General features: G+C 36.1%; 1 long non-coding RNA gene across 2 annotated transcripts in view; it reads right to left on the reverse strand.

Annotated features, from left to right (window-relative positions):
• Positions 1-2,457: 2,457 nt before the first annotated feature.
• Positions 2,458-12,488, reverse strand: part of LOC107663922 (uncharacterized) — a 24,101-nt gene continuing 14,070 nt past the window's right edge. Inside the window, exons 2-3 of one of the 2 annotated variants that reach the window (XR_001631404.1) lie at positions 2,856-2,882; positions 2,458-2,746 (exon numbers count right to left, since the gene is read on the reverse strand). This is a non-coding gene — a long non-coding RNA (uncharacterized LOC107663922). Of the gene's footprint in view, positions 2,747-2,835; positions 2,883-12,488 lie in introns of both variants that reach the window. The other variant, XR_001631403.1, reaches the window with a different exon arrangement.

The following is a 12,488-nucleotide window of genomic DNA, read 5'->3' on the forward strand; positions in this document are numbered from 1 at the left end:
CACTCCTGAACCACAGACAACGTCAGAGGAGTCTTACCTGGGCTAAGGAGAAGAAGAATCCAGTGGTCCAAAGTCCTCTTTTCATATGAGAGCAAGTTTTGTATTTCATTTGGAATCCAAGGTCCTAGAGTCTGGAGGAAGGGTGGAGAAGCTCATAGCCCAAGTTGCTTGAAGTCCAGTGTTAAGTTGCCACAGTCTGTGATGATTTGGGGTGCAATGTCATCTGCTGGTGTTGGTCCATTGTGTTTTTTGAAAACCAACATCACTGCACCTGTTTACCAAGAAATTTTGGAGCACTTCATGCTTCCTTCTGCTGATCAGCTTTTTGAAGATCCTGATTTAATTTTCCAGCAGGATTTGGCAGGATTTTGCCCACACTGCCAAAAGCACCAAAAGTTGGTTGAATGACCATGGTGTTGGTGTGCTTGACTGGCCAGCAAACTCACCAGACCTGAACCCCATAGAGAATCTATGGGGTATTGTCAAGAGGAAAATGAGAAACAAGAGACCAAAAAATGCAGATGAGCTGAAGGCCACTGTCAAAGAAACCTGGGCTTCCATACCACCTCAGCAGTGCCACAAACTGATCACCTCCATGCCACGCCGAATTGAGGCAGTAATTAAAGCAAAAGGAGCCCCTACCAAGTATTGAGTACATGTACAGTAAATGAACATACTTTCCAGAAGGCCAAGAATTCACTAAAAATGTTTTTTTTATTGGTCTTATGAAGTATTCTAATTTGTTGAGATAGTGAATTGGTGGGTTTTTGTTAAATGTGAGCCAAAATCATCACAATTAAAAGAACCAAAGACTTAAACTACTTCAGTCTGTGTGCATTGAATTTATTTAATACACGAGTTTCACAATTTGAGTTGAATTACTGAAATAAATTAACTTTTCCACGACATTCTAATTTATTGAGACGCACCTGTATACCTGAACAAGCTGGAATTACTTGCAAATTACAAATGGGTGGGTTAAATTGGGATTGATACTGAAGTCTACTGGTCTGGCCTTGACAGTGAATAGGAAAATGAAGAGATATAAGGATAGGAACAAAGGAGTGAATAGGAACAGGATATTGTAAATGTGTTTTGGGGGAAAAAAGCAGATGACCAGGTTTACAATTCATGTTAATTTTCCTATTAAATTGTTATGCTAATAATGTCATTTTCAAGGGGAATAAGTTACAGAGTGATAGTTTTTTTACTAGTGATCTTAGGCTTTTGAACCCTATCTATATTACAGGACTATTCACCATTTCTAATTCAACCTCAATTATGAAGAACTAATTATTGATGAACATTTTAACATTCATATACTGAAACGCGTTCATTTCTTTTTCTGTTTTTTAAAAATGATTGTCAAACCTCAGTGACAATTTAATAGCTTGCCATCAGCGGAGCCGCACAGAAAGAAAATATAAATGACATTAAATTGAAGAAAAAGACAGTTATTCTGTATGTCATGCAGACTGTGTGGGAAAACCCACACTGGAAAAAGGATTCTTGTATGAAAGCATTTGGAAAACATGTCTTTAATTATTTACAAAGCTTAAAGGAATTGTACACCCCAAAATGAAAATCACTTACCCAAATGTCCTTTCAAACCCATATGACTTTCTCCATGAACCACAAGCAGTACATTTTTTGAAGATTATCCAAGCCACTCATCAATATAATGAAAGTGAATGAAGACTGGGGCTGTCAAGCAACAAGGTGTCAGGACCATAAAAGTACCATAAAACTATCAAAAAAGTAGTCATATAATAGCTTTGTGTGACAAACAGACCAAAATTTAAGTCATTATTCACTGACAAATTTACGATTGTTGGATCTTTTCAATAAATTGTTTGATCTTTTAGAAGTTTGAGGGCTCTAATTTCCATGTATTGCAACTGCATGAAAAAAAAATCACATTATCAAAACATTTTTTGTGTTTCAGCCTACTGAAGAATCAAAATGGATTTGCAACATCAAAAATGCCAGAATTGTCATTTTTGGGCAAACTACAGTATTCCTTTAAACTTAGAGTTCACCCAAAAATAAAAAAAGACATTTTTAACTTCATATCATTGCTTCTGGCTAAAAAGTTGTCAATCTATAATATTGCTGATTCCAATGAAGAAGTCATCTTGTGTCAATCTTTTTCAGACTTCTTTACTGGAGGAAGTGTTATTTTATGGACTGTATTTTTGCCAGGATGTCACAAGATGTTAATTAATGGATTGAATTCCTTGATTATTATGATGTCAGCTATTTGGACTCTCATTCTGATGGCACCCATTCACTGCTATGGATCCACTGGTGAGCAAACGATGCAATGCTAAATTTCTTCAAATCTGATGAAGAAACAAACTCATCTACATCCTGGATGTGGGGGGAGCACAAAACAACAGAACACGAGTAACACAAACAAAACACGGGTTACGGTAAGACAGATCACTCTAGCCCAGCTCAATCTCTTTGATAAAGCGCATCTCAGTGGTTTAATTTTCAATGACGGAGAAATATTTTTAGCTTGACACAAAGAGGAACAAATGTCCCAAAAATAAAACAAAACGGGCGCCACGTCAAGGGATTCTAAAGTGATCTCACATCAATAGCTCAGGAGCTGTCACAGAGGGGCATTTGTTCTGGAACTGGGAGGATGAAATGATGACATTCAGGGGCCCGTTTCGTGAGATGATGTCTGGAGCCACCCGCCTGACACCTCCATAAATCAGAATGACTTTGCAGAGTCACACTAATGGAGACCAAACAGAAGATTAATACGTCTCAAGGTTTTGATAAAGGTTAATTTGGTAAAAGTATGCATCCGTTTGAAGCAATTACCAGCCACGAATGGTCGGTACCTGCAGAATTAGGGTTGCCATGGATACCTGCGGAGCAAGTAATAGGAATGTTTCCCTGCATGACAACATCTCAAATTTATTCATCTTTCTTTTATTTACCAGTTCGAAACACACAAAACATAGAGGCTTTTAAAGCGAGACAGCAGACCTGGCCTGTGTGTTACGCTCATGAATGCAGTATCAGTTATCTCTTCAACAATCTGAATAGCAGTGACCACGTAACCTCAATATATATCTCCTCTATACATCTATGAGACACAAAGGCATAATGACAGGATGTTGCACTGGAACTGATATTGCAACAGAGCTGCACGCTGATAAGGGATCCACTTCTGATTTCTGCATGGATATGTTTGCAAACACAACAGGTCAGGTCACTGCAATTAACTGCAATCTTAAATCATTTTGAAAAATGTTTGCTCAAGGAAAATTAAATTTACTCTGCTGAAAAAAAATAGGCTACTTTAAACCATCTTAAATCAACTCATTTTAGATGAGTAATGGTGGTCTGTTACTGGTTTGATTATTGTTACAGATAGACCAGCCTGACGAGTGTAGCCAAATGGGTGACTGAATAATGAAACAATTTACTCTAAATTTATCATTTTGCTATGAAGATTTTGACCACCTCAGCATTCTTTCATTAAGAAATTGTTCTTTTGATCAGATCATCAGATCAGAAACTTATGGAGGACTGAACCTGCAGAAATAAAAAAAAATATTGTTTGCACATTGGACTAATCTGGTTCTTACTGATTGATTCAGTCACAGCAGTTAAAGGTTAGGTCACATTTACCATTTTCTGCAGAATTTTGTTTCACATAAAGGAGAAAAATTTCCCCATGCAAATTTTGCTTGCGTTCAAATATTTTTTTGCGTTCAAATATTTTTTTGCCCACAAATGTTGCTAATGTGACCACACTTTAACAGCCCATTAGTGGTAAAGATTTTGTGTAAATAATGAATTCAATTTCATTTAATTTATCCCACAAAGCTATCGTACAGTTTCAGAGGACTTAAAATATAACACAAGTCACATGGACCATTTTAGGATACATTTACGATGTGGTCTGGTCAATTTAGCGAAATTTCACAGGACAAAGTTCCATTGTCAATAGTGTAGCAATGCATTAAGCACCACTCACACGAAAGTCACTTTCAAACCAAACAGCCAAACAAGTAATGTGGCGAATTTGAACATGAGCAAAGTCTGCATGGGACCTTTTTCGTCCTCGCACGAAACTCCCGAGTGTGCAGATTCCTACTGAAATTACTAGATTTCACCAAGCAACAGTATATGTGACTACACCTTTATAGTGCTGCAGTGTCTTATTCCAGCAACTAGCAAAAAAGTAAAAAAAAACAACAACCATACAGATGCAAGAAATATAAAAGAAAAAGAGAAACAAAGACAGATGAAGTTCAACTGATCATTTGAGGAGATATCACTTTAGCTGAATGTCTACATACATTTATTTTTTTATAAAGATAAATTACAAAGACCGAGAGATGACCTTTGCCTTTGCAGAGATCTTGAGTTTACAACTGTGTCCAGAAAATAAAGTATAGATGAAAGTTGTTTAATATGCTACTTGAACATCTCTGCACACACAAAAAAGCCGTGTGACAGACAGACTTGCCAGATGTACTGCAGCATGACAATAAATAATCTAGAGACCAATTACTTGTGAATGAGGCCATGGGTCAGACAAAACAAATATATCCCCACAGGACAAAGAACACGAGACATGTCCACATCAACACGTTTCGCCTCATCTGTTCCTCCTGGGCAAAACACAAAAACTCCAAGAGGATGCAAAATAAGCTGTTTGTTCACTAATATAGGAATGTGGGTACTGTATTTGTCTTTGGGAAGTTGCTATCAAATGCTAAATTCTTCTCTGTGAGACGTCCGGGCAGTCAATGTTCACTGAGTGGGAGTTCTTGAAACGAAGCAACAGAAAAACTTTTGTCAGTAGGAACAGGAATTTGAACCTTACAAACAAGAAATGAGAAATTGCTTTTAAAGGCTGATTTCATTTATTGCTCGCTAGCAGATTACTATGAAGAGAACTGTAATTCTACAGACTTTGTGACAATCTGGTTATCCAAATCTGAAAACTTTTCATCTCTAATTCATCTAAAGTATAAAAGGAGCTTAATGAGTATATTAAGATAGGAAATGGCGAACTCTGAATTCACCACAATAAAATGCACAGTCCAAACACTTCAAGACACTAACCAGAGCTGTGATGTTAAAGCTAGAAGAATTGAATAAATAAATTAACAATTTTCAACCAAGTGGATGAATTTTCTATATAATTTTGCCATCATTGTATTCAAGGAACATTCAAGAAAATACAGTGTGCAATAACTTATATCTCCTCATGGCAGCTATGAAGGATGTCAACATGTCAACAAGTGAACTAAAGCGATTAGTATCAGCACAAAGGATTCCTGGAACATCATATGAGGTTTGCACGCAAGATTATACAAGCAACCAAGTTCTGAAGTCCTTCCTTCAGCTCACTGGAAGTGCAGTACATTATATGTTACTTTACTTTATTTAACTGACACTTCAAAGCCACTTAAAGTACACACTGTGTGAAGACCCCAACAGCGGTCTGAGGTTAAAAGAAAGGTTTCAAAAAATAAAGTCATCATAAAAGATCTTGTAAACTTTCTGCTGACAGGTCACCATTAGCCAGGTTTGAAAATTGAAATGATGGGCTTTGACTCGCTAGCGCAGATCTTGAACCACTGTATCACCGTCATGACGGATTTGATTTTATCCATGCGATTCAGTTCAGTGTTATATATGCTCTATTCACTGACTTACATTTCATCAGACTACTCTCGAAGCTGCTTGTTTATTTAAAATTTTATCCGTAAATGGATAAAAACAAATAAATCTCATGCAACACTTACACAGTTCTGAGAAACTTGTCAAGGTGATTTTTAATTTGCTTCAAAGCCTTCACAAGGAAGTCCATCCTCTAAAATGGAACGAAATGTTCCTGTATAATACTATAAGTGTATGAGTGGTTGTTACAGGTCCTGACAAATGCTCGTCACTTTAACTGATTTGCCTTTTATGCACTATATAGAAAGAGGCCAATACATTAAATTTTCACATTTTCTTTTATTTCAGCATTAAAAAAAACGTACATTTTTAGATGTTTTATGTTCTATAGATTAGCATATGCAGCAGCTCTAGACATGTGATCCAAACCTCAAATTCTATTGGCCTGTCTTCACCACTTGAAAAAATAAAAAATTAAGACATGTCTGTGTAGATTGTATATTGATCAATGGCAGCAATTATTCTTCAAAGGATAATGAAATAATCAAGCCAAATCATTCATACATCCACACACACACATAATTTATTTAGTGAATCAGGCACTAAAACAACCCAGACAGCATTTGAAAATAAACGGCACTATTATTCTTAGCGAGTTCCCCTATTGTGTTTAACTTCTTTGTTTGAGTATCACGTATCCCAGTGATTGAGAAGTTAGCATATTATATATTTATTTAGTCTGTGCAGCTGTCCTTGTCCTAACCTCCCTCGTGGGAATGTCCTGATGTTTGTGACATTTTAATAACAAGGCTATTTTAAGACATGTTTACATGGATTGCTCCCAGTCTGTTTCACTTTGTCCTTCTTTTGGGTTTGATCCATTTTTTTCAACATCTTTATTTGCACAGCAGTACAACACTCTTCATGTAACGTCTGTCTATAATTACATACTGCCATATATTTTCTCCAGTAGATAATAGTACACTGTCAATTAGATATCAGAGATCTCATTTTAATAAAATTCAATCACTCCCACAAATACATTGCAGGTGCAGAATTGATCTTCTTTCAGCTGAAATATTAATCACTATACTTTGTCAAATACACTGACCTTTACAAAAAACAACAGAGCTTAATTAAGTTCATGACACAAACCCCAGATCTCAAACACAGTCCTTCCCCTTCATGAAGTGGTTGTGTCTCTCTGTATAGGTCACCAATTATTAAGTATTGACACTTCTGAATAGCATATACTACACTTTCTAGTGATTATGCATTTAAAAAAAAAATTGTTCAAAAAGTCATCGAGCTCTGTGAACAATAACTAGTTTGCAGAGTGATGCATGCACATTTCTAACTGAGGCCATTACAAAATTGTGAGTAATATTTTTTTATTGCATTATTGGTATTGCAATATTGTTATAGGTAAGCTTACTGCAGATTCACATTAAGTGAATAATTATTCTACTTTGAAAGCAAAACAAAAAATGCAGACCACTACTCTTTGCAGACTACTAAAACATACACTACCATTAACCCTTTTTAAAATAAATGTTAGCAAGATTGCATTAAATTGATAAAATAGTAACAGTACAGACATTTATAATGTTATAAAAGATTTCCATTTCAAATAAATTGTGTTCTTTAGAACTTTATTCAAAGAATATTGAAAACAAAAATGTATCATGGTTTCCACAAAAATGTTAAACAGCACAATTGTTTTCAACATTGATAATAAGAAATATTTCCAAATTAGCATATCAGAATGATTTCTGAAGGATCATGTGACACTGAAGACTGGAGTAATGGGAATTTTATTTTTAAATATATTATATGAATTTTAAATTGTAATAATATTTCACAATATTACTGTTTTACTGTATTTATACATGCAGCCACGTGAGAGCATAATAGACATACCAAAAATGTAATAAAATAAATAAAATTAAAACACTGACAGACACTTTACTCATCTCAAATTTAAGCCCTTGTTCTTCTGGTTTTTCAACTCCGTGTTTTATGCTGCGTTCAAGTCCCCCTGGGACGTTCGTACTTACGAGTTGACAAGTAATTTTATTTTTAAATATATTATATGAATTTTAAATTGTAATAATATTTCACAATATTACTGTTTTACTGTATCTGAACAGATAAATGCAGCTTTTAATAAATTACAAGAAAATACAACAGGGTCTGATAACTCTGCTTATAGAAAATGAAGAGCGAAGAATTCGCATCAGGTGTGTTTTGCGTTTTTAATTTTTTTTTTTAGACCAGGATCCCAGTATAACTGATTTTCAGCATCAACAAATGCTAAAATACAGAGATTAAAAAAAGCTGTTAGCTAAATGCAACATGCAACATGGCAAATCAAAAGATTTTTCACCTATAGGTGCAAAAATGATAGCATTTTTTAAAATTGGATTTCATTAACTAGCTGCGTAACAAGAACATGGCCAATTTAAGTTTATAGGACAACTAAACTATCAATTTAAACAAAAATGTACCGTCAACTACAGACGTTACGTTGCATCCATCGATTCCGCCATGTTTCTCATTGACACGCCCCCAACTCGGAAACTCGGGGCTTAAAGAAAATTTCGAGTTTCCCATTCGTAATAACGACTTTGTGGTGGCGTTCATGTGCGTTCATCTCGTAAATACGATCTATCCGACATGACTTGAACGCACCATTATAGTCTACAAGACAGGTGGTCCAAAACCATTAGTGCGCCTGAAAAAGAAAGCAACTTCAAACAGAATCGGTTTCAAGCTTTGAAGTCTAGTTATAGTTAAAAGAGAGACCAAAAAAGATAAGACGTTCTCTTAGTGGTTATATTCTAATTTCACAGTACTTGTGCAGAGGCCTTAGAAGATGTCAGATGAACTACCTACAAAAAAAAAAAAAATCACCTTAATCTATTCCCGTCATAACCTATTTTACTAAGTTTGATTCTTCAGTAGAGGGAAGTTTATATGCATATGAGGAGGTTCCTAGACACCTCTCGCAGAGAACACCGGCCCGTGGCTACAGTATACAGGGAGCTGAATGGATTAAAGTTCAAAGGCAAGAGCCAGGGATTACTCACAGATTCAAAGTCTTCAAGGGTGCAGTGCAGCCCCTGAAAACGACAAGATTTCACCATGTCCCAGAGGCGGTGAGCGGCTCGATCATACAAGTCCTGCCAGTCAAACCTGCACAGGTTGCGCTCTGGCTCTGTGATGTTGAGTCGTGGCACGTACATGTCGCCCGTTTGGCTGGCATGCTTACTGAGGACTGTGTCTGCAGGAAGGCCCCAAATCCCTCCAATGTGCTGCACATCACAGTCTGTGAGAGCGGACAGCCGGACCGGGTTCATGTTGCACAGTGTAACAGCGGGAAAGTGAATCTCGCTTCTCTCCTCATCTAGTTGGGTGACATGGTGGTATTGGAAATAAAAAGTAATAGAGCTGAAGAAATAGTGTAGGAGGAAGCCCAGTGATCCCAAGATGGCCAGCAGCCAGAGCGAGTATCTGATGGAGCCCATGTTTGGCTGTAGGAGGTTTTGGATTCCATGAAGAGAGGTCTGTTCCGCTAATGCTCTTAGATATGAAGGGCGAGTTCTGCCGGCTTTCGTGGAGTGTGATTGTTGGAGAGCTTCGTCCCACAACCTGTATGAAACAGCTGCCATTGTAAAAACGTCTGTTGGAAGCCTTGCTAGAAACTGAAGCAGCATTGGTCATGAGCCTTTTATAGATCTCGGAGGTGTACTTCACAGTCTAATCTACAAATATAATCTAATTTGAAAACTTTTAAATGCCATCATCTACATTACATACATTTATCTCAACGAGATTTCATCTACAACTTCCTCATTAAGACTTCTCACAAGCAAGCAAAGAGAAAAATGAGTCGGAACTCTTAAAAGTTCATCTTCACAGTGATTGTGATAAGACACACTGGATGCTGTAAGATACTGATTTCCATTACCAGTCGTTAAAAAAAATTTGATATGTTGACATAGAACAGAAAGCATTTGGATGAGAGAAACCTATTGAAATTATAAAACAAAGCAACAAAATTTACATTTACATTTACATTTAGTCATTTTGCAGACGCTTTTATCCAAAGCGACTTACAATTTGGGGATACATAAAGCGATTCTTCTTAAAGAGGCAAACAGATACAGGAAGTGCTTGTAATACCAAGTTTCTAGACATTGTTCAAATAAGTACAAGCTAGAAAGAGAAGGAATAAATAAAGAGAGAGAATTATTATTTATTTTTTTATAATGATGATGATGAAGTCAAGTAGCTTCGAAAGAGTTTTCAGCTGTCGCTTGAAAGTTGTCAGGGATTCAGCATTCCGGATAGGGGTGGGAAGATCGTTCCACCAGCCAGGAATGGTGAACGAGAATGTTCTGGAAAGTGATTTTGAGCCTCTCTGTGATCACACACTTCAATGTAGTTAGATTCTTTTTCTTAGCAGCTTGTAGCATAACTTTTTTTCAAAAGTGTAGCTTGGCTTTAGCTTAAATTAAAATTGCATGTAGCAAAGTAGCTTGCCCAAAACTGCAAAGTGTCTAGCCTAATGCCCCTTTCTTTGCACTGATATAGATAACTAGAACAGAAGCTTACGGATCGATAGTGTGATTGACAGGCTTCTTGGAAACATGCTGAGCTCATTTAATGAGAGAACCACACTGTTTGCATGCGGGATTTGTTGAACAGCACTGTTGCCAAGATGTAAAATGCGTAGGCAAGATGATGAGAGCGGGCATTTGAATCAGTTTAAATTCATACTTTTATACATGCACCAATATACATCTTCAGAGCTTTCACCCTGTGGCACCATCATGCTCAGATGACATTGATTCTTCTTGAAGTCTGAAACTGGGCACCCTCCTCGGTGAAGTCGCGCAGGTAAAGTCGCAGGTCTTTACACTCGTTGGTACCACTGTACCAAAATGTACCACTATTACTGTATATACGCATACAAACAGATGCAGTTTTGCAACATTTCACTCCTCAAGCATTAGATTCTCAATAGCTCATGATCAGGTAAGCAATGACAGTCTAAGTCATAGTAATTACGTTTGCTCAACCAGTTCATGTAAAGGGACAGATTGAAAACATTTAGTGAGGCTCTTAAGTTTTTTTTTTTAAGTTTTTTTTTTTAAATACTGCTGCTCATCACTATATTTATGCATAAATGCACAGTTATGCATAAATTAGTAAATAGCTTTCAGTTATATTATGGTATCTGTGATTTTTCATTCACTTAAAAAGCCTGAAAAATACTGTAAACATTTTAAAGTAAAATCCTGGTTTAAATTGATTACAATACACGGTAAAAAACTGCAAATGGTTTAACATTAAATAGTATGTCTTTTTTTTTTTTTATCTAAATATTGTCAAACTATGAACTACTGTATAATTTATGGTGAAAACAGTAAAACATCTGACATAATATCTTATTTAAATAGCCCGTCCATAAAACAATATTTTAACAAAATAACAGAAAATGTAACATAAAATACCCAAAAGTGCATTACTTATAACAAAAGTAATTATTACTTTTGTTATAAGTAATGCACTTTTGGGTATTTTATGTTACATTTTCTGTTATTTTGTTAAAGTATTGTTTTATGGACAGGCCACTTACAATTAACTTTAATTCATCATGTGGCTTTCAATTTTACCACCTGCATTATCATGGTGGTTCCCAGAATAAGGTAAAAAAAAAAAAGCAGCTTTTGGTAGATCCAGATAGATTGGTATATTAACATTACATCACTTAATGAAATACACAGTTAAAATCTTTTTTAAAATATACATGCACCAATATGCAATACCAGAATATATATATATATACTAGCCTAATGCCTCTTTGTTCGCACAGATATAGATAACAGAGGCTTACTGATCGATAGAGTGATTGACAGGCTTTTTTGGAAACACGCTGAGCTCATTTAATGAGAGAACTAGTACATTGTTCGCATGCGGGATTTGTTGAACAGCACTGTTGCCAAGATGTAAAATGCGTAGGCAAGATGATGAGAGCGGGCATTTAAATCAGTTTAAATTCATACTTGGATACATGCACCAATATACATCTTCAGAGCTTTCACCCTGTGGCACCATCATGCTCTGATGACAATGATTCTTCTTGAAGTCTGAAACTGGGTGCCCTCCGGCCACCTCCCACACAGGAAGACAGCAAGTATGATGTCACTCCCGCTGGCACAGATTTAAGGACAGCCAGAGTACTCCAGGTCTCTCTCTACCTGACACTTCCACACACACACATACAATGGGGTGCAAAAGTCTGAGACCAATAGATTAAAAAATGCCTCCATTTTGCATTCTTTCTTAATTGAATAAAACATGTATTACAATTTTCACAACATTTTACTATACTGAAAATTAACTCACTTATTAACTTCTTGTTTATATAATTTGTTTAAAAGCTTAATGCAACTTTTTCTTGGTTTATTTTTTCAAAATTAATTTTGTTCAGTTTATTGTTAAAGGAATAGTTCACCCAAAAATGAAAATTAGCTGAAAATGTACTTATCCTCAGGCCACCCAAGAAGAGTTAGTTTCTTCATAGGAACAGATCTAGAAAAAATTCACTTGCTCACCAACTGATCCTCTGCAAGTGAATGGGTGCCGGCAAAATGAGAATCCAAACAGCTGATAAAAACATGATAATAATCCACAAGTAATCCACACAACTCCATCAATTAATCTCTTGTTTAGTGAAAAGCTGCATATCTGTAATAAACAAATCGTTCATTAAGAAAATGTTTAACTTCAACTGTTGCTTCCAGGTAAAATGTGAGTCCTAT

This window comes from Sinocyclocheilus anshuiensis, unplaced genomic scaffold (assembly GCF_001515605.1).
Source record: "Sinocyclocheilus anshuiensis isolate Anshui unplaced genomic scaffold, SAMN03320099.WGS_v1.1 scaffold976, whole genome shotgun sequence".
NCBI lineage: Eukaryota > Metazoa > Chordata > Actinopteri > Cypriniformes > Cyprinidae > Sinocyclocheilus > Sinocyclocheilus anshuiensis.